Source organism: Mesoplodon densirostris, chromosome 11 (genome assembly GCF_025265405.1).
Source record: "Mesoplodon densirostris isolate mMesDen1 chromosome 11, mMesDen1 primary haplotype, whole genome shotgun sequence".
In the NCBI taxonomy this organism is placed as follows: domain Eukaryota; kingdom Metazoa; phylum Chordata; class Mammalia; order Artiodactyla; family Ziphiidae; genus Mesoplodon; species Mesoplodon densirostris.
Genome location: NC_082671.1, coordinates 39,669,225 through 39,694,746, shown reverse-complemented (window position 1 = coordinate 39,694,746; position 25,522 = coordinate 39,669,225). Strand labels below are relative to the sequence as shown.

General features: G+C 44.8%; 1 protein-coding gene across 1 annotated transcript in view; it reads right to left on the bottom strand.

The window, feature by feature from the left end:
* PPM1H (protein phosphatase, Mg2+/Mn2+ dependent 1H) overlaps positions 1-25,522 on the bottom strand; it is a 265,272-nt gene that overhangs the window by 106,061 nt on the left and 133,689 nt on the right. The window lies entirely within an intron of this gene.

The following is a 25,522-nucleotide window of genomic DNA, read 5'->3' as shown; positions in this document are numbered from 1 at the left end:
GCTGGGCCGGTGAGCCATGGCCGCTGAGCCTGCACATCCGGAGCCTGTGCTCCGCAACGGGAGAGGCCACAGCAGTGAGAGGCCCGCGTACCGCAAAAAAAAAAAAAAAAAAGATAAAGCCCACAACAGTATCAACAGTGTCACGGTCTTTGAAAACAACAATACTATTTATAAGCAATTTTTTGGAACAACTAAGCAGAATTGAGCCTGCTTCTTCTGGCAGAGCTTTCAGGGGATACAAAGAGAAGATTTGATTCCTGCCACAAATGAGCTCTGGCCTATTAGGGGAGAGAAGGAGAGAATTGCAATTATGCTGCGGTGTGGAAAGAGAAGCAAGAGCACAGAGAAGGGGAGACCCTGGGGTCCCAGGCACACACAAGGGCACCATAAACAGGTCGCTGTCTAGGAAGGCACAGGGAACACGGGAAAGATCTCAAGGAAGAGGTAACGTCTCAGTTGAGTCCTGTAGAAGACATTTCCAGGGGGCTGCTCAACAGACAAGGAGGGAAGCAGTGCCAGCTATGAAGACAAGGGGCAGAGGACGGCTTGGTTCAGGGAGGGGTAAGCGTATGCTCTGGTGTTGCTGGGGCTTGGGGGGCGGGGCTAAGAAGTGGCAGGAGATGAAGGTGCAGAGAGGCTGACAAAGAAGCCCAAAGAATCTGGACTTGGTTCTGAAGACGAGAAGTCACTGGGGGGCTTTCAAAAGGGACGTGGGGTGGCCACGGGTGTCTGTGGTCTTGGGGACTGACTGACTGGCTGGGCACCAGTGAAGCAGCGAGCCCTGTAAAGAGCCCCGGTGAGGCTCCTTTACGGGAACCTACAAAAGATGCTGTTGGCTACGGACAGGAAGTGGTAGCAGATGTGGGAGGGGAGAAGGGACGAGAAAGACAGCGGGCACCATTAGGCTATCCTAGGGCTCTAGTTTAAGTAATGAGCTGCTTGGTGACACCATCAAACTGGGAACACAGGAAAAGGGCACCAGTTTGGAAAAGAAAATTCCTCTAGTTTTGGACACTTTTTAAGTGTGAACAGGTTTACAGCAACATCTTATTTATTCAGACTTTACCTTGTTCCAGAAAGGATTTAAACAGAGGTTACATAAATACACACAAGATTTTAAAAAATAATAAATATATGTAGAAAATAAAACTGGGGAAGATCAGAGGAAGCTAGGAACTAAGTTAATACCAAAAACATGTGCGGTAAGGCTCTTCACTGTCCGAAAAGCGGCTGCAAATGTTTCATGACAGGCAGCAACAAAACCACCCCAACTGGGCTACTCACCTCAGGGTCCCCAAAAAAACCCTCCTCTCCCCCTTAACCCCAGTTCTATCCCTAAAGAGCACATCAGAGAAAACTGCCCCGTGGTACGTAGGAAAGAGGACACTGTGTGATGAAATGGACAAGCCCCTCAGCAGGACCCCTGCAGTAAATCCAGCAACACGTTCCCCAGAGCTGTTCCTCCTAACCTTCTCCAAGCTCGTGTCATCAGAAAGCTGTTCAGAAAACCATTTCGGGTGGCCACATATGTGAGGGTCAGCCTCAATCCAGGGATGAACTTGGGAATTTCTAGAGGGATGTTAGGACTGGAAATTCTCCCTACGCACTGTTTCTCTCAACAGAATCTTTCAAAACACTGAGAAGCATGGTTACCCTGGCCGACAGATACCTGGAGAGCCGTTACCCTACGTGCCAAGCCAGAGGCTCAGAAAATGGGTTAGGCGTGGGGATGTGGTGGGAAGACAAGTGACAAAGTCTGAGGACAGTTAGAAGGCCGACCCTGCCCCTGCCTCCCCGGAAGCCCCCTAACGTTGTGCAGAGAGGGGGGTGCAGTGAGATGACCAGAGGCGGGTGGCCACGGGGCCCGAGATGGGGGAGAGAGGTCTGGTGTGGGCTTATATATCTGGGCAACATAAGAGTAAGTGGGAGATGCAGGTGCATGAGAGGACTCAGGGATGGGTGGGGTATGGAGAAGCTGGAGGGAGAGGAAACCCTGGGGGGTGGGCTGCTTTTTAGGGGGCAGGTGTGAAGAGGAACCAGCAGTGAAGGAGGGAGAGACGAAATGAGAGGGTGAAATGCTGGAAACCATCAGAGAGACTGTTTCCAGGAGGGAAAGGTTGAGTGTGTATTTACGGCAGCTGCCACCAGTCCCTTGGCAAGTAAGCGGGTGTTTTAGTTAAGGAAATACTAGCTGTTGTAACAGATAAACCCTCCAAGTCTCAGCGGCTTAGTGCCGCGCATGTTTATTTCACCTGTGAAACATACAGTCCAGGTAGCAGCTTGGAGGTGGGGGAGGGGTCAGGCTGCCAGGTGTTCTGCCTGCTCCGGCTCACTGCCGAGGTCACCCTCGTTTGTCAGCAACCAGTCCGCAGAACAGGGAAGAGAGGATGGGTGTGCATAACAGTTTCCTGGGACTGGCATAAACTGCCTCATACCTGATGGCCTAAAATAACAGCAATCTACTCACTTACAGCTCTGGAGGCTAAAAGTCTGAAATAAGGTGCCAGCAAGGCCATGCTTCTTCTGAGGGCTCTAGGGGAGGATCTTTCCCTGCCTCTTCCTAGCATTCCTTGGTGTTTCTTAGCTTGTCAGGTTAACCCCAATCTTGGTCTCCATCTTCACCTGTCACCCTCCTGCCATCTCTGTCTTCACATGGCCTTCTTTTTTTTTTTTTTTTTGGCGGTACGCGGGCCTCTCACTGTTGTGGCCTCTCCCGTTGCGGAGCACAGGCTCCGGACGCGCAGGCTCAGCGGCCATGGCTCACGGGCCCAGCCGCTCCACGGCATGTGGGATCTTCCCGGACCGGGGCACGAACCCGCGTCCCCTGCATTGGCAGGCGGACTCCCAACCACTGCGCCACCAGGGAAGCCCCACATGGCCTTCTTAAAAGAACAGGAGTCCTTGGATTTAAGGCCCACCCTAATCCAGTATGACTTCATCTTAACTTCCACCTTCATTACATCTGCAAAGACCCCATTTCCAACTAAGGTCACATTCACAGATATGAGGGTTAGGGTTTGGACATACCTTTGTGGGGGACACAATTAAGCCATTACAGTGTGTAAGAGGTTTTTATGGGTCAGGCCTCACCTCTGCTCACACCTCCTTGGCTGAAACTTGGTCACATAGCCACACCTACGCTCCCATACAGCAGCTGGGGAGGGTAGTCAATGCCCTGTGCCTGGAACAAGAGGGAAAGGGTCTGGGGAGCAGCTAGCTTGCTCTCCCATATAGCAGGGTGAGTGAGGTAGGGAAGGAAACTGTATTCCAGGGACGTGGCGGGTACAGAGTCGGGGCTGTCCTGAGAGGAGAGGTGGAGCCAGGGGACGCCCATCTCGTGGGAGGATCTTGGACATGAAGGGAACTGACTGGAGGGGGACAGAGCAGATGAGAGAGCTGGGAGCATGTTTTCAGGCAGAGGGGACGAAGCCAGAAGGAAGGGGGCCAATGAAGACAGCGACGGTAGAAAGGATGGGTAGAGTCTGCCTCAGAAGGAGATGGGACCAAGAACAGTAGTGGAAGAAATCAGTATATCCCTGCAGCTAAATACAGCAAAGTGTAAGCTCCTATGAAAAACCAAATGACTAAAGAAAAGATAGCTGGGCTTTGTCTGGCTTTGTAACCCTGTTACTCGATTTCTTTGAAGCCTCACCTGGGACAGACTCATATTGCACAGCTCCTCGTACATTTTCAGGTAGCCATACTACACACACTATGCACAGCTACGCTAGGAAACCCATGAGTGCTGTTTCTCTCCCAAGCACCACTGGACCTCTCTAGTGCCGTAAGTCTGAGAGTTCTTATAGAAATGTTGGGTCAACCAGAAGGCTGCCTGTTGGCAATGTAGTTAAAAGAGTAATCAACGCCTTGGCGTAAGAAACCACAGAGGCTCCGCAGAAGGGCAGTGTTTAGCTCTTCCTGGTGTGGCACTGTCACCTTCCCTAAGGCTCTGGCCTCCAGACCGGCACTATTTGGGGATAAGAAGGCTGTCTGCAGATCCCAAGCTCAGGAAAAGCTAAAATGCATGTATGTGGGTGTTCCCATGTGGAACACTACTGCAGCGTTTCAAACAGCAAATCATGATGGCCGTGACATGTACGGGAGGCTGGATGCAGCATCCCACGAGATGCCACTCAGTCCTGAAGCAGAGGGCAAGAGGGTACCGCTGCCCACTCACCAGCACAGCCAATCTTGTGGCCTAAACAAACTCAGCCTGCTTGAGAGGCTGCTCATAAGCTAAATAATTAAATATCCCTTCTGCAACACAGCACGAAGGTTGGTTTGTTGGGTCCATTTTATTGGACATTTATTCGATATCTTCTACAGGTAAAAGCACCGCATGAAAAGTATGGTGTTGAAAGCACAGTACTGCACGGTGGTTTTTAACAACTCAATGGAAAACCCAAAGGGACTGTTGATGGGGGATAAAAATAATGTTAACAATAATAATTATCATTACAGTAATAAAAACAAACATTTATTGAACATGTACTAGATGCCAGGAACTATGCTTAGCATTTTACACATTTTTATCGTTCTACCAACCTTATTAGAGATAAGGTCTTTTATTATCCCCATTTCACTGTTAAGGGAGCAAAGGCACAGAGAGGTTGGGAACTTTGTTCAAGGTCACACAGCACTATGATAAGTGGCAAAGCTAGGACCAGAACCCAGCTAGGCTGTCTCCAGAGTCTGTTCTATTAAACACTATATAGCCTGCTCTACCATAAATGTTCTTATCTCTTTTATTCATTGGGCTTTTGTTATAAGATTTTACCTAAATGAAGAGTGTGAAAAGTGCACAATACAGTCTAGCCATTTTTTTAGATGACCTACTAACATTGAGAGCGGGAGCAGCCCGTTTGGAAGAGGGACCATATGTCCTTGAAATACTGGTGGCAATTATCATTATGACCTGCCAGCTCAGATTCACAAAGAATGAGACAGAGAGGGGAGGAAAAAAACAATACATAAACTCTGACACAGAAAAGAACCAAAATGGGGAGTGGGGGGATGGGGAGCCAGTAGAGAGATGAATCAGTGCGAAAATTAATTGCATGAATCCAATTTTTACAGGCAGGCCGCGTGGCCCACGGTAGGGAATGAGTTCCCCCTCTGCAACCTCAAAAGCCTCTTGCTTGCCTGGAAGAGAAAAGCTAAGGATCCAAGCGCTGAACGCCAAGCTCAGCCCGAGGCTGAGGGTCAGACAGGCTCGGGGTCTAGCAGCTCGACTGAGGGCACGTGAGGGCTTCTGTGCCACTGAGCTCCCCAGGAAGCATGACCTTGACTTCACAGCTGAGTCTTGCAAGAAAAAAAAAAAAAGTGTCTGTCAAATGCCTAAGAGCCTGGAGGCTTTTTAAAGGGCTTTGCTGAAAAAGGACTTTTCTGCGTTACTTAGAGACAACCATTGCTTGCCAAAAACACTAGGATAAAAAAAAAAAATCATAAAACTTGAGAGCTGGAAAGAATATTACAGGCTGCCTAGTGTGCCCCCAAACTACCTAGAGCATAATTTAAACTCGATAGACACCCCCCAACCCCACCCAACACCTGGTCTTATAGAGTATGCTAGCTTGAATTGTTCTAGATCTAATTTGGTAAGAAGAGAGTTCTAGAGTCCAACGCTAATACTTGGCAGCAGTATTGGCTAAGATGAGTTTTACTCCACAGTGGAGTCCTAAGACAGCTCGGGAATGCTATCCAAAAAGTCCATAACTCACACTTTTAAATCAAAAGTTAACGTAGCCCTTTCTTATTCATGTCTATACTGCAATGCAAAAAGTATTTTACCTTGCACCATTTTAAAATTATAAACTGAGATATATTAAAGTGGCAAACACTATTTATAGTATGAGTAGTAACAGCAATAAGAATGTATGGAAAATCAATATTAATAATTAACATTTATTAAATGCTTTCCATATGGCAGACAGGCACTTGTCTAAACACTTCAAAAGCAATCAATCAGCATGTAATGTTTAATGCTTTTGCAGTCATTGTATGTTTTACTTCTTCATTTTATTGATTACCAGTCTCCCCCTACCCCTACCCCGCCCCTCCTCCAAACGCAAGCTCCACGAGGACAGACGTTTTCGTCCCGTCATTAACTAAGTATCTAGTTCCTTGAATAGTGCCTGGAGAACAGTGGACATGCAAATACTTTTTGAATTAAATTAATTCATTGAATCCTCACAGGACTCTGTGAGATAGGGATTGTTATAATTCCTATTTTACAGATGAGGTAACACACCCAGAATAGTTAAGTAACTTGCTCAAGATCGCACAGGAAGTGATGGAGCTGGAATTCAAACTCAGGCTGCCTGGCTCCAAACTCTGCCCTTATAACCAATATCTAGCATTTCTGACTCTTCTGTTTTAACACACGCAATAGCTAACATGAACTGAGTGAGTGCTTACTATGTACCGGCACATAAGATGAATGCCTAATGTGCACTCTCTCATTTAATATAACAATTCCACAAAGGGCGTTATTATTATTTTAATCACATAGATGCGCAAACTTCATCTTAGAGGGATCCTGTACTTTGCCCTAAGTCAGGCTGTAAGTTGTGCAACTGGAATCTCAACTCCGGCCCACGTGAGTTCCAAGTACGCATGCTTAATCACCAGGCCATTCTGTGTCCTGAATCGTCCTCCAGCCAGAGACCCACACGTACCCTTGAGGTATGGGTCTGCTTAGCCACTCTCTGAAAATCTTATTTTAGATTTACATCTAATGTTTCATTTCATATCATCATTTTTTTTCATAACCCACATCAACCTGGGGTTATTCACACAAACGATGACGGAGTCAAAGAGCAGCGCCACCCATCTGAGGCACGAAGCTGGCCTGAATCAGAGCCAAACCGTACCAAGCTGTGACCCGAGGAGAAAACCTCCCGCTCCCTCGGGAGGAAGGGGCGCTGGCTGCTCCTTGAGGTCTGTGATGCCATGAACACCTAAGGAGGGATTCTGGAAAAGTGTTTCCCTTGGGGGCGGGGGACCAGAGAGATGAGTTAAAGGGAACCTGGATGGGTGGGGAGAGTAAAGGGTGGAGACATGAAACCCAGTCAGCTTGACGGGCTCTGCCAGCAGAGTGGCAGGCAGTGTCAGAAGTGGTGGTGGTGGGCTTCCCTGGTGGCGCAGTGGTTAAGGATCCACCTACCAATGCAGGGGAGACGGGTTCGAGCCCTGGTCCGGGAAGATCCCACATGCCTCGGAGCAACTGAGCCCGTGCGCCACAACTACTGAGCCTGCGCTCTAGAGCCGTGAGCCACAGCTACTGAGCCCGTGCGCCACAACTACCGAAGCCCGTGTGTCTAGAGCCCGTGCTCCGCAACGAGAAGCCACCGCAGTGAGAAGCCCGCGCACCACAACAAAGAGTAGCCCCCGCTCGCCGCAACTAGAGAAAGCCCGCACTCAGCAACGAAGACCCAACGCAGCCAAAAAAAAAAAAAAAAGTAATGGTAGAATTTTAAAAAAAAGAAAGAAGTGGTGGTGGTAGTAGAGGGAGGTGCAGTACTCCCAGGAGTAGTGGTAGTAGTAGTAACAGTAGTGTTAATGGTGGTGGTACTACTAGTAGTAGCGGCAGTAGTGCTAGTGGTAGTGGCGGTGGTGTGATAGTGCTGGTAGTAATACTGGCGGTAACGGTTAACAGCAGTGGCGGTGGTAGTAATAGGAACAATGGCATTGATAGTGGTAGTGGTGAGAGCAGGCGTTGGTGGCCCCGAGTGGGCAGTATTTAAAACAAGGGGACACAGGAGAGTCAGCATCCGGTTTGGAGGGCACGACGCAACACTAAGGGAAAGGTGGTGCCCACTGTTTAGGTGCACAGGCTGCCGCTAGGCTGTGAGCTGCTAGTTTAGAATAAGAGGCAAGTTAGGCTTTGAGAAATGCTCAGTGTTAACATCCGGGTGGCAGGCATGGTGCTAGACCCAGGAATCAGGGCCTCCGAGGGCCTGAAGGACGTGGAGGTCAGCACTGGACAGTCTCAAAGCTACCAGGAGCCCGGGATCTGGGGGAACCCCTGCAGGACTGTTCTCAGGGTTCCCGTCAGGGCTGGCAGAGGTGGCAAGCGAAAAGCTTCTTTGAGGCGTCTCATCTGTCTTCTGGCATCTAAGCCAGCAAGACGGGAGGAAAATGGATCAGGGCCTCAGGGGTACGGGGAGCTGACTGGCCAGGTCAGGCTCTGGCTGGATGTCAATTTAACGGTCACAAATTTCAGAGCTGGAAGACACCTCTGAGATCGGTTCACAAGATCTTTTTAACGGCTTGTTTTCAAAGCAGGGAACTGAGGCTCCGAGGATCATGGGAATTTGCAACCATCCCACAGTCTGGGAAAGGGCTGGAGCTTCTCTTCCCGCCTCTGGGCTCCCGGCCCAGTGCTCTTTCTCCTGCGGCCTCACTGAAGCAGCCCAGGGCGACACGTGACACTTGTGCTCTTTCGTCTCAATAATGCTTGAAAACTTCAACCAACAAGAAAACGAAGTCATCTTCACAACTCCCTAAGATAGCTAGTGACTCAGCAAACTGCTGATGGAGAGGAATAGTAGGGCAGGAGTATTATTTGATTTTAGAAAGGGCTGATGTTGCTGAGTAGAAACTAAAAAGAATCTTGGAAGGGAAGAGGTGGGGTCCCACAAAACCTGGGTTTAATTCTATCCCTGCTGCCAGCTACCTGTGGGAACTTGAGAAGGGCAACTTGTCTGGGCCTCATTTTCCTTACCAGCAAAAAAGAAGATTTAGACTAGACCAGTGGTTCCCAGAGTGGTCACATCAGCATCACCTGGAGTGCTTTCAAAATAAAGACTCCCAGCCCCACCTTCAATGATTCTGGTTCAGTAAGCCTGAAAATAGAGGACTGACCATTTTTATTAAAAAAACAAAAAAATAAATAAATCTCCCATGTGGGTACACAGATTGGGTCCATGTACTCTCAGCAATGGATCGACAGAGAGACAGGGAGATACACATCTATGTGATTAAAATCTGATTACGGCAATTGCAGAATTTAAGTAGTAGGGGTACAGGAGTGCACCGTGAGTCTCTCAACTTTTCTGTGTGTTTTAAATTTTTCACAATAAATGTTGAAAAAAAGCAAATAAGAAAGGGGGAAAATTCCCCAGGTGATTCTGATGTGCAAGCAAGTTTGGCATTTCTGGTCCAGGTCACCAACCTTCAGACCAAGTTTAGGTGGCTTTCGTGTCCCACAGAGCAGTCCCAGGCACCACCCTGGGAAAGAGGAGCCAGTGTGAGCGCTCAACCTGGTCCCAGACGTCGGCTGGAATGGCTCCCACCTTCAGCTGTTTTTATAAATTGGGAACGTGCATGAGAGTCTACTAGAAAACAGACACACAACGGTTCCATTGCTTTTTTAAAAAAGTGTATATACCACTCTAGAAGACAGTCTTTAAGGCCTTGCGTAGATTCAACTGTTTATGAATTTACAGAATTACTTATGGTTTCGTGTGCAAGATGGAATGAAGGTTTTAAAACTAGAGCCAGGGAAATGGCTCAGTTATTTGAAGAGTCCAACTAGTCACCGGGTTCGTTGACAGTGCCTGGGCCCTGCCGGCACCTCCCTGCCTCACCCCAACCCGTCTCTTACTCTGTACATTTCTCTCCCATCCTCATCTACTAAAAGGCACGTTCCTGGCTCAAAGGCCTTTGCTATTTTGTCTGCCAGCACGCGTTCCCCCAATATCTGCTCGGCTCGTGCCTTACCTCCTTCAGACCTTTACTCAAAAGCCTTTTCCTCAGTGATGCTTTCATTGGTTTCCCATCTGAAACTACAACCCCGCCTGTAACTACTGAGCCCTTCTCTTGTCCTATTTTTTCTCCCTAGCAATCATCACCATCTAGCCTACTCAACATTTCACTTATTCGCCTTGCTTATTACCTGTTTTGCTGACGGGTCTGTAAGCCCCATGAGGGCAGGGGGTTTTGGTTATGCCTTCGACAGTGCAGGCACCACGATGAGGTGGGGACTCAACACAGATTTGATGAATGAAGGAATGACCACTTGCCATAATCGGTCCATGTGCCTTACACACGGCATCTCTGACCTGCATGGGGTCCTGAAGAATGGGAACCAGCCCCTTCCACAGCAGGAAAGCTGAGATGTTGTCTGAAAGGGTGAGGTCTGGTTCTCGTAAACCCCAGTATCCCAGGCTCATCCCACTTCACCATGCAGTATCGCCACAATACCAGCTCTCTGCCAGGGGATGACCCCTCCCTTCCTCCCTTCTCGCCACTAACAGCCAAACCACCTTTGCTCCTGGGGAGTCTGCGGACTTGCTCACACAAGCGAGGGCAAAGTTGAAGGTTAAATGCCCATCTTGTCCAGTGAACTCCCCAGAGCCAACTAACTACCAGATAACCATACACTGCACCCCAAGAGGGACTGTTCAGTGAATAGAAACACCCTGTCATGACACATGAAAGACGTACATATATCATTTCCTACTGATAACAGTTCAATGAGGCTCACAGTTAACAAAAACGAGTAGTGTCCCACTAAAAACATCCATACTACAAATGACCCCATCGCCAACCAAGTTTTCAAGCACTATTCACAACCACAACAGTGACCCCATGGAATAATAAAGCAAGTGGGTCTACCTGCATAACTCTGTAGCAATGGATTTTGACCTGTGACGTACCCTCATGTCATTGTCATTCTTGAAGTCAAAGAACATAATCCCATGTGTGCTAGAGTTTCCCCCTTTAACCCAAGGCAGCCTCCACTCATTAAAGCTGAGGGCTTATCCTAACACCTGCACTTACCCTTCACGCTGCACTGTAAATGGAAGCTTGATTCCCTGCCCTCCAGCGCCCCACAACTGTAAGTGCCCTGAAGACAGGGGCTTTGCCTCATTCACTACGTTTCCCCAGCACAGGCCTGGCGCGTGCAGGCATCCAAGCAGTTGCTGAATCCTGCTCCTCCCATGGCATTTTAGTTAATTTATACCTTACTGTTACCTTGGGTCTCTGATGGTATAATACACACACAATGAATTGTACAAGTTTAACATAAATAAACTTAGGATGGATTGAGACGTATTTATAAATGATCCACCTATAGTCATTATTTCGACTCTATTAAGGATAGCATCAAGGAGAGGAAATGTGCCCAAATAAAACACTGAAGAACTGCAGTTTGAGAGCAGAAAAGAGGCTATACTCTGAACTGGTATGTCACTTAAAAACCTCAACAACATAACTAAGAATTTAAAAATAACCTCAAAGGAACAGAAGGTGCTAAGACAGCACTACAGTCATATCCTACCTGCTTAATACAACCTTTCTTCTTTAGCATGAAATGAGTATTGCTTTCTATGATGAACTTTCTAAAGACAAATATTTGGTATGCTGTTTACTTGTAGGCTTTTTTATGATTCAAATGTGTTTTTCTCCAACATGAAAGTGGATCAGTGAGACAGCTATTTCTTCACTGCCTGACAATTTAAGCTGAACTTACTGCAGCTCTTTTAAAACTGACAATGGCAAAGTTAAAGTAACAAAGGAGATCACTGGTTTGGGGGCTTTAAAGATGACATCCACGCTTCATCAGGTCCATGGGAAAAAATGTTACAACGATGAATAAAGACACCATCACTTATTTTTTTGTTTCTTTGTTTGTTTTTTTTTGCGGTACGCGGGCCTCTCACTGCTGTGGCCTCTCCCGTTGCGAAGCACAGGCTCCGGACGTGCAGGCTCAGCAGCCATGGCTCACGGGCCTAATCGCTCCGCGGCATGTGGGATCTTCCTGGACTGGGGCACGAACCCGTGTCCCCTGCATCGGCAGGCAGACTCTCAACCACTGCGCCACCAGGGAAGCCCAAGACACCATCACTTATTAAACCTAATGTGAATTCCCTTCTCAATGCCCAGTGGTGGCTGAAACTTCCAAAATGTTGATCAAAATAAATTCCCTTGGGCCTGAAGACATAATTTATAGACTACTACATTTCCCAGGAGTCTTGTTTCTCAGGATGGCCATGAACCTGAATGTTAGCCAGTGGGAAGCATACAGATGTGATGTGTGCCTCTTCTAGGCCGGGGCCATAAAAACCTTTCCTGAGGGGTCCCTCCATCCTCTTGTTGGGGAGATGCCCCCAGTGACTTTGGAAGCCAAGTGTAAAGATGACAGACCTCCTTCATCCTAGGTGCCTGCATGCCTGAAAGAGACAAAGCCACTGCTTTTCTAGGTCGGTGAATTTGAGGGCCTATTGTTTCCACACTCAGCCTACCGGATAGCCCGTCATACAGCAGGAAATATTTGTACCTTTCCTTATACAAAGCATGAGATTAAGCTCTTATAAAAAGAAGGAAAAGGGTTTCCCTGGTGGTGCAGTGGTTGGGAGTCCGCCTGCCGATGCAGGGGACACGGGTTCGTGCCCCGGTCCGGGAAGATCCCACATGCTGCGGAGCGGCTGGGCCCGTGAGCCATGGCCGCTGAGCCTGCGCGTCCGGAGCCTGTGCTCCGCAACGGGAGAGGCCACAGCAGTGAGAGGCCCACAAACCGCAAAAAAAAAAAAAAATGAAAAAATGAAAACAGTCACAGTATTTTTTAGATACTCCTAAAGTCAAAGAAACCTAGTGCTTAATGGGGACCCTGAAAAATCAAATTATTTAGTCCAACATCCTTGCCAGGTACTTATACAGTGATGCACAAATACTTTTCTAAGAGAGAACCTACTGTTTTCTGTGTCAGCTCACTGCCCCTCTGGACAGCTCTCGCTGAGCTCGTATCGAGTACGGTAACGATAACAGCAGCTCACTGTTAAAATGAGCGGTTACTGCGGCCCCGGCCCTGTGCCAAGAGCCTTCCACTCACCCGCTCATCTAATCCTCACCTGGGAAGTGGATACTCTCACCATCTTCATTTACAGATGACAAAACATGAGACTGGCCAAGATCAGGTACATGAGATTGGCCAAGAAAACATGAGATTGGCCAAGATCAGGTACAACGAGAAGTAGCAGAGCCAAGATCCAACCCAGGCAGCCTGCTCTGAACCACCACCCTGTCCCCTTGTGGTTGTCACCTCTGTCCCAGACTCGTGGACAGCAAGCCTTACCACTCTCGCCCACGTCTGACAAATACCTAAGGATCGCTTTCACAGCAACACAAGTTATGTTTTCACATGGCTGAAAAAACTCTAGTTTGTTTGAGTTTTGTTTGAGTTTTCTTTTTTTTCAATTTTACTGAAGTATAGTTGATTTACAATGTGTGTTAATTTGTCTGAGTTTTTCTCATTCCTTCAAACATGGCTCCAAACCCCTTCACCACTCAGGTTTCTCTTTGGAGGGCTACTGCTCATTCATGCCTCGGCTGAATTGTGTCACCTAGAGAGGAACTTCATGTGTAAAATGAGACTAATAATAGTACTTCCCCCACAGGGTTGGTGTGAGGATGAGTTAGGTTATTCAGGTAAAGCCCTAGAAACTAGAAACAGTGCTTAGGACAAAGTAAGCCAACCAAAACCATTAGTTATTGTTTGCCTTATACTGCAAATGCTGCAGCCTATGATTACATTAGGTTCTAGTGTCTACATCACACTTCTGACCAGACTGAATTGACTGTCCACTTAAATATATTTTTAAGTTTTTTTTTTTTTTACCATTGATAAACTAAAACCATTGATAAGCTTCAATCCTTGATTCTGCTATTCTGCTAAATAACCCCGCCCCACCCTCAACAGATGTTACACTTTACCTTGACTGTGGTTAAACTCCCCCCGGTTAGGTTTAGCTCACCTTCCCAGGCACTAAAGGTATTTTTGAATCTTGCTATATATAGTTCATCTCACTTGGTTTCACATCATCAGCAAATTAGATGGTGAGGTGTTGAAAATTTTGGTGTAGGCTGGAATGGCCCACAGATAAAGCCTTGGGGTTCTCCACTAGAAAGTTCCTTCCTGTCACTGACCCACTGTTTCCTATCTTAGCAGCCAGGGATAGATAAGGTCACTATCTTGACCACAATCATCTCATGCCAATGTTTGTTAAGTGCAAAGACTCCATTTCCACCAAGTCCATGAGACTCCCCAGCCCAGCCCCTCAGTGGGCTAGGAGCAAAGGGAGGTTGTGAAGAGCATACTTGGTTGGGACAGGGAACCACAGCCAGAAATACACTCTCCCAGGGGCCCAACAAGGGACCAAAAGTCCACACAGGAGCACATCTGACCCATTTCAGATAAGGGAGCTATAGCCTGGTGTACAGTGGGATGGGGGCTTCAGAACCTCCCAGCAGTCAGCGGGCGTCTGAGATGAAGAGCTAGATCATGCAAGAAATCCTTACCCCAGCTCCCACTTTTTGAAGAAATGGACCTACGTTCTATAATATCAGGATGGCAAGAAGGAATCTGCAGACAGCTGACAGGGGTGTAGGCGGGGCCCCTCCACCTGTGTGGGATAGCACTGGGGTGGAAACATCACCATAGAAGCTCCCCTGCGTGTGGTACGTGGCTGCAGTGGAGGCTGATAGATGCTTGACAGTGTTCAAAGTTTGATGCTTTAGGCTCAGGCCAGGAACAGCTATGATTTTTATACCCTGAGGACAGACTGGCTCCTTCCTGGCTCCTCAGACTTTAAAGCAGTGGTTCTTCCATACAGCAAAATCACCTGGAGGGTTGCTCTGACACAGAGCGCTGGGTCCCATCCCTGGGTTTCTGATCTAGTAGGTCGGGGTAGAGTCCTAGGATTTGCTTTTCTAACAAAAATCTACTTTTTTAACAGTTGCTACTGCTGCTGGTTTGGGGACCACACTTTGAGAACCACTGATTTAGGGCAAGGGGTGGCAGAAAGAAGGTTGAAAACAATCCAAGGGGAAGAGAAAAGGAGGAAATCCAGAGAGAGAAGGGCCTCCTTAGTGCCCTCTGCGTTGACAGCAAGTGGCTTGAAAGGAAAAGTAAAGACTGTTTTGAGCCATCACGTGGTCTCCACATCTTTGCATGTATTTGTGATCATCTGATAGCAATATTTTCTTTCTGCTAGTCCCTTCTGCAGGTTACAGGTATAGCTAAGGGATTATGTAAATATATACTAAAAATATGGGCGGGGTGGGGGTACATGAAGAAAAAGGGCCAAACAACACCTCAACTTTCATAGTAGAGAATGGTGGTAAATTATGGTTTCTTTCTGTTCCATTTTTCAGACATTTGTCAAAGAAAGTGAGAGTTGTGGTGAACTTAATGTAGTCGATGGAAGAAGATCAAATCTATTCTGAACTCAGAGGAAAGCTACCATCAAAGAAACAGCTCCCTGGCAGGTGTGGACAGATGAACCACTTGTTAGCAATAAGCAGTTTCAGAAAGGTTCTGTGCTGGCCATTGATATCCATGCGCATAAAAAGGAATGAACAGTTTTTTGCATTTCCTTGGGTTGGAAGCAGTTACACAGTTTCATTATCTTACCACTAGTAAAGGGGCGAAGTCTGAGATGTGTAATTGGTTTTCAACCTAGAAATGTAAGTCTTGTTTAATACCTAGCTCATATCCGCAAGAAAATTCAGACTTGGCCAGAGGAATTCACCTGTGAATGCATATGGAAAGCTTTAACTTACATGAGGGTAATTCTGAAAAATTGAAAACGAGGAAAACAGAAATAAAAGAAAACCATCCTGGCTGGTAGTACTGGCTTTGTTTTAAGGATGATCTGTGGACCGCTTTTTATAAAGAGCTGCTTCACAGACACATTCAACCTTTGCAGCCTTTTCCTAGGAGAATCCTCAAAAAGATGGCCCTGTATTCCTTGGATTCCTGTCACTCATCTTGAAAAAGTCTACATACCCTTGGCTGACAGAGAAATGGTAAGCAAGACAAAATAGGGGTCCGAATTCATGGCAGTTATCATTTATAAGACAGGCATCCAGAAGATCCAGAAAATGCTAATGTTATTTTGATTACCATCAAAATGAAAATGCAAAATTTAACATGTTCTCAGAGAACCCTGGGACCTTTGGAAGGGAATGGCAGCCCTCAGTTTGAGGAAGGGGCATTGCCTATATCATAAATGAATAAGTTGGACCACCCAAAGCTTACATGCTTCACGACTGCAGTGCATTTAAAATAGCTTCTAAATGCAACCATCCCCTCAACTACACCCCATAAACCATTTTATGTGAAATTAAAGATGCCATTGATCATAAGGTATGTCATTACTTTACATGCAAACAGTAAAGAAAAAATGTTAGTTAGAAACTGTTCATTTTAGAGACATAAAAATGTGAAAAACAAAAACACTGCGTGAGTCTTAGCATGGATGGGACGTCCCAGGGTACAGGGCATTGACTGAGAACTTGGTGCTCTGACTTTCATTCGTGAGAGGGATGGCAGCCTTGTTCCTTAGTAGCTGTGGGACCTTGGGCAAATCCCTTCACCTCAATGTGCTTTAGTACATTTACCTGATATTAACAACGCCTCCTTCTCACTAAACTGCTGAGAGAACTAAATATGATTGTCTTTTAGAGTATTTAACATGTACCTAGCACTTATTATCTGTCTTACTGCTGCTGTTACTCCAATCTGGCAAGAGTGGAATCATGAACTTAACAAATCTCAAATGGTCTTCTTTACTCTAAATGAGTTCACCTAGTCTCAGTTGCCAAACCTTTAGACACTGTTTGAAATAAGTGGTAATGGCTTTGCCTTCTCAGTGCCTTAGTGCTCCAGAAATAAAATGAAATTATCTTCCAAAATGCAGTCAAAGCATCTTCTTAAACTGAAGAATCACTCAGGGCCCGAAGGAGTGGATGACTCAAATACAACGGGTGACAGTTTACACACTGTTTTGCATGACATCTGCATGCCACCAGTTCATTTCTGCTTGAAGTGAAAAAACCGCCTACCATCTGCTTCTTGCCTAGTCTCTTATGATCCCCTAGGTGTTGAGTTGGCTGCTTTTGACTGGGAAAAATAAAGCAACTGGCTGCATCAAGTAGTTCTCTAACGACCCTCTGTGGCTGGTTACCTCGGTTGCGGAGGGGAGGGCAAGGCTGTCCCAGGCTGTATCACCTGGCATCACTATGGACCATCCCACACCGAGGGTGGTCCTTGAGTCAGAAACCATAAGCCACATAGAGCATCAGGAAACTTCTTCTGAATACAACCCCCAAGCACACATGCCCCTGATGGTAAATCACATGATTCACAGCTCACGAAGCAGCTTAAAAAACAGTTCCGAGATTGGTTCAAGAGGGTGGAAGAGAAGGACGTGCTCTTACTCCCTGTTGAGAGAGCACCAGAATCACAACTAACCGCTGAACAATCATCAACAGGAAGACACTGGAACTCACCAAAGAAGATACCCCATATACAAAGAAAAAGGAGAAGCCACAATGAGACAGGGGAAGGGGCGCAATCACAATAAAATCAAATCCTGTAACGGCTGAGTGGGTGACTCACAAACTGGAAAACACTTATACCACAGAAGTCCACCCACTGCAGTGAAGGTTCTGAGCCCCACGTCAGGCTTCCCAACCTGGGGGTCGGGCAATGGGAGGAAGAATTCCTAGAGAATCAGACTTTGAAGCCTAGTGGGATTTGACTGCAGGACTTTGACAGGACTGGGGGAAACAGAGACTCCACTCTTGGAGGGCACACACAAAGTAGTGTGCACATCAGGACCCAGGGGAAGAAGCAATGACCCCACAGGAGACTGAACCAGACCTACCTGCTAGTGTTGCAGGGTCTCCTGCAGAGGCAGGGGGTGGCTGTGTCTCACCGTAAGGACAAGGACACTGGCAGCAGAACTTCTGGGAAGTACTCCTTGCCAAGAGCCCTCCCAGAGTCCACCATTAACCCCACCAAAGAGCCTGGGTAGGCTCCAGTTTTGGGTCACCTCAGGTCAAACAACCAACAGGGAGGGAACTCAGCCCCAGCCATCAGCAGACAAGGGGATTAAAGTTTTACTGAGCTCTGCCCACCAGAGCAACACCCAGCTCTACCCACCATCAGTCCCTCCCATCAGGAAACTTGCACAAGCCTCTTAGAAAGCCTCATCCACCAGAGGGCAGGCAGCAGAAGCAAGAAGAAATACAATCCTGCAGCCTCTGGAACAAAAGCCACATTCACAGAAAGACAGACAATATGGAAAGGCAGAGGGTTATGTACCAGATGAAGGAACAAGATAAAACCCCAGAAAAACAACTAAATGAATTGGAGATAGGCAACCTTCCAGAAAAAGAATTCAGAATAATGATAGTGAAGATGATGCAGGACCTCGGAAAAAGAATGGAGGCAAAGATCGAGAAGATGCAAGAAGTGTTAAACAAAGACGGAGAAGAATTAAAGAACAAACACCTAGAAGAATTAAAGAACAAACACCTAGAAGAATTAAAGAACAAACAAACAGAGATGAATAATACAATAACTGAAATGAAGAATACACTGGAAGGAATCAATAGCAGAAAAACTGAGGCAGAAGAACGAATAAGTGACCTGGAAGACAGAATGGTGGAATTCACTGCTGTAGAACAGAATAAAGGAAAAAGCATGAAAAGAAATGAAGACAGTCTAAGAGAATTTGGGACAACATTAAACGCAACAACATTTGCATTATAGGGGTCCCAGAAGGAGAAGAGAGAGAGAAAGGACCCGAGAAAATATTTGAAGAGATTATAGTCAAAAACTTCCCTAACCTGGGAAAGGAAATAGCCACCCAAGTCCAGGAAGTGCAGAGACTCCCAGGCAGGATAAACCCAAGGAGAAACACGCCGAAACACACAGTAATCAAACTGACAAAAATTGAAGACAAAGAAAAATTATTGAAAGCAACAAGGGAAAAATAACACATAACACACAAGTGAACTCCCAGAAGGTTAACAGCTGATTTCTCAGCAGAAACTCTACAAGCCAGAAGGGAGGGGCATGACATATTTAAAGTGATGAAAGGGAAGAGCCTACAGCCAAGATTACTCTACCTGGCAAGGATCACATTCAGATTCGATGGAGAAATCGAAAAGTTTACAGACAAGCAAAAGCTAAGAGAATTCAGCACCACCAAACCAGCTCTACAATAAATGCTAAAGGAACTTTTCTAAGTGGGAAACACAAGAGAAGAAAAGGATCTACAAAAACAAACCCATAACAATTAAGAAGATGGTAATAGGAACATACATATCAATAATTACCTTAAACATGAATGGATTAAATGCTCCAACCAAAAGACAATGGCTCACTGAATACACATAAAAACAACATCCATATATATGCTGTCTACAAGAAACCCACATCAGACCTAGGGACACATACAGACTGAAAGTGAGGGGATGGAAAAAGATATTCCAGGCAAATGGAAATCAAAAGAAAGATGGAGTAAAATACTCATATCATATAAAATAGACTTTAAAATAAAGAATGTTACAAGAGACAAGGAAGGACACTACATAATGCTCAAGGGATCAATCCAAGAAGAAGATATAACAATTATAAATATATATGCACCCAACATAGGAGCACCTCAATACATAAGGCAACTGCTAACAGGTATAAAAGAGGAAATCAACAGTAACACAGTAATAGTGGGGGACTTTAACACCTCCCTTACACCAATGGACAGATCATCAAAACAGAAAATTAATAAGGAAACACAAACTTTAAATGACAAAATAGACCAGAAAGATTTAATTGATATTTATAGGACTTTCCATCCAAAAACAGCAGATTACACACTTTCTTCTCAAGTGTGCACAGAACATTCTCCAGGATAGATCAAATCTTGGGTCACAAATCAAGCCTCAGTAAATTTAAGAAAACTGAAATCATATCAAGCATCTTTTCTGACCACAACACTATGAGATTAGAAATCAATAACAGGGAAAAAATGCAAAAAACACAAACACATGGAGGCTAAACAATACGTTACTAAATAACCAAGAGATCACTGAAGAAATCAAAGAGGAAATCAAAAAATACCTAGAAACAAATGACAACTAAAACACAATGATCCAAAACCTAGGGGATGTAGCAAAGCAGTTCTAAGCGGGAAGTCAATAGCAATACAAGCCTACCTCAAGAAACAAAAAAACTCTCAAATAAACAATCTAACCTTACACCTAAAGGAACCAGAGAAAGAAGAACAAACAAAACCCAAAGTTAGCAGACGGAAAGAAATCATAAAGATCAGAGCAGAAATAAATGAAATAGAAACAAAGAAAACAATAGCAAAGATCAATAAAACTAAAAGCTGGTTCTTTGAGAAGATAAACAAAATTGATAAACCATTAGCTAGACTCATCAACAGAAAGAGGGAGAGGACTCAAATCAATAAAATTCGAAATGAAAATGGAGAAGTTACAACAGACACCACAGAAATACAAAGCATCCTAAGAGACTACTACAAGCAATTCTATGCCAATAAAATGGACAACCTGGTAGAAATGGAGAAATTCTTAGAAAGGTATAACCTTCCAAGAGTGAACCAGGAAGAAATAGAAAATATGAACAGATCAATCACAAGTAATGAAACTGAAACTGTAATGTAAAATCTTCCAAAAAACAAAAGGCCAGGACCAGATGGCTTCACACGTGAATTCTATAAAACATTCAGAGAAGAGCTAACACCCATCCTTCTCAAACTCTTCCAAAAAATTGCCGAGGAAGGAACACTGCCAAACTCATTCTATGAGGCCATCATCACCCTGATAGCAAAACCAGACAAAGATACTACAAAAAAAGAAAATTACAGACCAATATCACTGATGAACATAGATGCAAAAATCCTCAACAAAATACTAGCAAACAGAATCCAACAACACATTAAAAGGATCATAAACCATGATCAAGTGGGATTTATCCCAGGGATGCAAGGATTCTTCAATATATGCAAATCAATCAATGTGATACACCATATGAACAAAGTGAAGAATAAAAACAATATAATCATCTCAAAAGATGCAGAAAAAGCTTTTGACAAAATTCAACACCAATTTACGATGAAAACTCTCCAGAAAGTGGGCATAGAAGGAACCTACCTCAACATAATAAAAGCTATATATGACAAGCCCACAGCAAACATCATTCTCAATGGTGAAAAAGTGAAAGCATTTCCTCTAAGATCAGGAAGAAGACAAGGATGTCCATTCTTACCACTCTTATTCAACATAGTTTTGGAAGTCCTAGCCATGGCAGTCAGAGAAGAAAAAGGAATACAAATTGGAAAAGAAGATGTAAAACTGTGACTGTTTGCAGATGGCATGATACTATACATAGATAATCCTAAGATGCCACCAGAAAACTACTAGAGCTAATTAATGAATCTGGTAAAGTAGCAGCTTACAAAATTAATGCACAGAAATCTCTTGCATTCCTATACAGTGATGACGAAAAATCTGAAAGAGAAATTAAGGAAACAACCCCATTTACCACTGCAACAAGAAGAATAAAATACCTAGAAATAAACCTACCTAGGGAGACAAAAGACCTGTATGTAGAAAACTGTAAGACACTGATGAAAGAAATTAAAGATGATACAAACAAGTGGAGAGATATATCATGCTCTTGGATTGGAAGAATCAATACTGTGAAAATGACTACACTACCCAAAGCAATCTAAAGATTCAGTGCAATCCCTATCAAATTACTAGTGGCCTTTTTACAGAACTAGAAGAAAAAATCTTAAAATTTGTATGGAGACACAAAAGACCCCGAATAGCCAAAGCAATCTTGAGAAAGAAAAACGGAGCTGGAGGAATCAGACTCCCTGACTTCAGACTATACCACAAAGCTACAGTAATCAAGACAATATGGTACTGGCACAAAAACAGAAATATAGATCAATGGAATAGGATAGAAAGCCCAGAGATAAACGCACGCACCTATGGTCAACTAATCTATGACAAAGGAGGCGAGGATATACAATGGAGAAAAGACAGTCTCTTCAATAAGTGGTGCTGGGAAAACTGGACAGCTACATGTAAAAGAATGAAATTAGAACACTCCCTAATACCATACACAAAAATAAACTCAAAATGGATTAGAAATCTAAATGTAAGACTGGACACTATAAAACTCTTAGAGGAAAACATAGGAAGAACACTCTTTGACATAAATCACAGCAAGATCTTTTTTGGTCCACCTCCTAGAGAAATGGAAATAAAAACAAAAATAAACCAATGGGACCTAATGAAACTTCAAAGCTTTTGCAAAGCAAAGGAAACTACAAACAAGACGAAAAGACAACCCTCAGAATGGGAGAAAATATTTGCAAACGAATCAACAGACAAAGGATTAATCTCCAAAATACATAAACAGCTCATGCAGCTCAACATTAAGAAAACAAACAACCCAATCCAAAAATGGGCAGAAGACCTAAATAGACATCTCTCCAAAGAAGACATACAGATGGCCAAGAAGCACGTGAAAAGCTGCTCAACATCACTAATTATTAGAGAAATGCAAATCAAAACTACAGTGAGGTATCACCTCACACCAGTTAGAATGGGCATCATCAGAAAATCTACAAACAACAAATGCTGGAGAGGGTGTGGAGAAAGGGAACCCTCTTGCACTGTTGGTGGGAATGTAAATTGATACAGCCACTATGGAGAACAGTATGGAGGTTCCTTAAAAAACTAAAAATAGAATTACCATATGACCCAGTAATCCCACTACTGGGCATATACCCAGAGAAAACCATAATTCAAAAAGATACATGCACACCAATGTTCACTGCCGCACTAGTTACAATAGCCAGGTCATGCAAGCAACCTAAATGCCCATTGACAGATGAATGGATAAAGAAGATGTGGTACATATATACAAAGGAATATTACGCAGCCATAGAAAGGAATGAAATTGGGTCATTTGTAGAGATGTGGGTGCATCTAGAGACTGTCATACAGAGTGAAGTAAGTTAGAAAGATAAAAACAAGTATCGTATATTAACGCATATATGTGGAACCTAGAAAAATGGTACAGATGAACTGGTTTGCAGGGCAGAAATAGAGACACAGATGTAGAGAACAAACGTACGGACACCAAGTTGGGGGAAGTGGTGGGGGATGAATTGGGAGATTGGGATTGACATATATACACTGATATGTATAAAATGGATAACTCATAAGAGCCTGCTGTATAAAAAAATAAATAAAATTTAAAAAATTTAAAAATTTAAAAACAAACAAACAGCTCCTGAGCACCAGTAGTTTCCAAATCAAACCAGTGCAAAGGTACTTTTTTCCTAAGTGTAAATAATTATGGGGTAGTGATCCTATGACAAAGATTTGCTTCACTCTCAAAACTGTCAAGATTTAAAGCAAACAGGTGGGCAGCCAATATCTGACAGTAAAGAAGAAAAATTAACAATCAGGGCTCTGTTGTCAGAATTCTCTGTTGGCCTGACCATTTGTTTAAACTGAGCCCTTGGATTCACGACTACTTGTCCATAAGTCATAATGGACCTACATTTACGTAGGTCTGATAAAAAATCACTTAGTTGCTGTTTCTTGGGAAGAACTGCATATATTTGTAAACACAAACACCTATGTTATTAGTATATAAACTAGGCAATGATCCTACATAAGGTGATATCAAATATGTATTGTTTATACAAGAGCTGAAAATACACTAACTAATAAGTGTCCTACAAGTTATTTTTTGGACAGTGCATACAATACAAACTCATATTGCTCTTACATTTCTACATGACATATGACCCATAAGTGAACAGCAAACCCAACCCGTCAGCCATAAAACCCCAAATTCATATCTGGATACTGGGGCCAGAATACTACAAATGTAATTAAGCTGATTAGGTTTTAGAGATGCTGTTTTCTCATAAAATAATTTGTGTAGTTGGTGGGGAGAGGGGTGTGCTTTACAGCTTTAGTAAGGACAAAAGCACCTGTTAAGCTTTTCAAATTAGGAATAACATGTAAGACATCATACTTATGTGGACACTTAGAAACATAGCAACTTCAGTTACTTGACAATTTCAAAAACTGACTCTAAGAAAGATAAAATAACCAAAAGATCAACCTTTAGAGCACCACTTTACTTTCCAAAAGTGTCACACCTCATAGTGACAATCTTTACAATGCCAGAATGTTTAGAAGTTAATATTTAGTCCAATATCACCATTTTTATAGATGAGGAAATCAAGTTCTGGTCTAGACACTGGCACTTAAAAGGGGGTCGGGTGGGACGCAAGGTCCTGGACCAGGCACTGAGCTTCTGGGAAGTAGGGCTGAAGCCCTGGCTGAAGCCCCTCCACCCAGGGGAGGCAGGTCTGTCAGGGAGCTCAGAGCTTTGAAGGAAACTGTGCTCAGAAACGCGGACAGGGCGTTGGGGAGGAGCTGCTTCTCTGAAAGGCATAATCCAACATAAAGATATTCTGGGCATGGAAGTTGGGTTACCTTCCGAGCCTGGGGTCCTCTGGTGAAAGATGCTTCCCTGGGACGAGGGGTGGGAACAAAGCACTCGGCCACCACCTTCATCACTGGAAGGGCCAGGAAAGCAAACTCTTTTCGAAAAACACGGAACCAGACATCAAGACTAAAGGTGAATATGAGTGCCAAAGCTGTTATCATCGATTCGGTTTTACACAGAACAGAAAGGAATCATCCTCTGACTTGCTCATCTGTCTCCAGCAAGCTCAAGATCCAGAAGTGAACAAGGGCTCAGAGGCCAGCTCCTCAGTGTGTATCCTACAAGGCCCTGGGAGATGACGATTCCTATTTTCAAGATGCTCCAACCCTGGGGAGGACAAGAGGGGCAGCAGATGTGCTGGTGATTTTCAGCTCGCCCCCCCCAACCCTGGAGTGCAATCTTGGCCTGTGTCTGTGTCCTGGCTGACCAACCTCTCTGACCCTCATTCCAGCCAGGCTCATCCAATGGGAGGCCCTGGTACGAGAAAGCGGGATAGGAAGAAGGAGAAGTCGGAGTATTCCCTCCCATTCTCTCCTGTGGCCCCTGCCTAGGGGCCCTCATCTGTGGCCCCCTCTCCTGGGCTTGGCTGTAGCATTTCCTCCCTGGACCCTGCAGGCCTAGGGGGCTTCAATACCCTCCTGGTCTCAATGCTCCTAGCCGGTCCCCTTTCACTCCTTCGTTCAGTTGATCCATGTGAGTTGGAGTCTGTCTCCTGCCAGGACCACTAGGGAATAGAAGCCATGAGATAAACGTGGCATCTTATACTCCCTTTCACTTACTTGGAAAAATTGTATATTGAAACTGAGAGAGCAGACCAGTAATCCACATAAACCTTAAAAATAAACAGACCTTCCAAAAACAGCAATCTTCAAACTCCAAATACTGCTGCGTTGGCAGGTCACAGTCCTTTGGTCTCCAGAATCTTTAGTGGGCAGACAGGGAGAGGATGCTTAACTAGGGTGACTGGAAACTCCCTCAGGCTCTCCTGCTCTCTGGAATTCACTGATTGTCTGAGGGAGTCAGGCAAGGGGAGGGTCCGACCTCACGGGAGGGCTAGATCCAGCAGAGATGTGGAGAAGAGGCATGTGACCCAGAGGAAGAAGCTGGAGGAATGACAGCATCTCTAGACCACAGCCCGTGCAGGGAAATCAC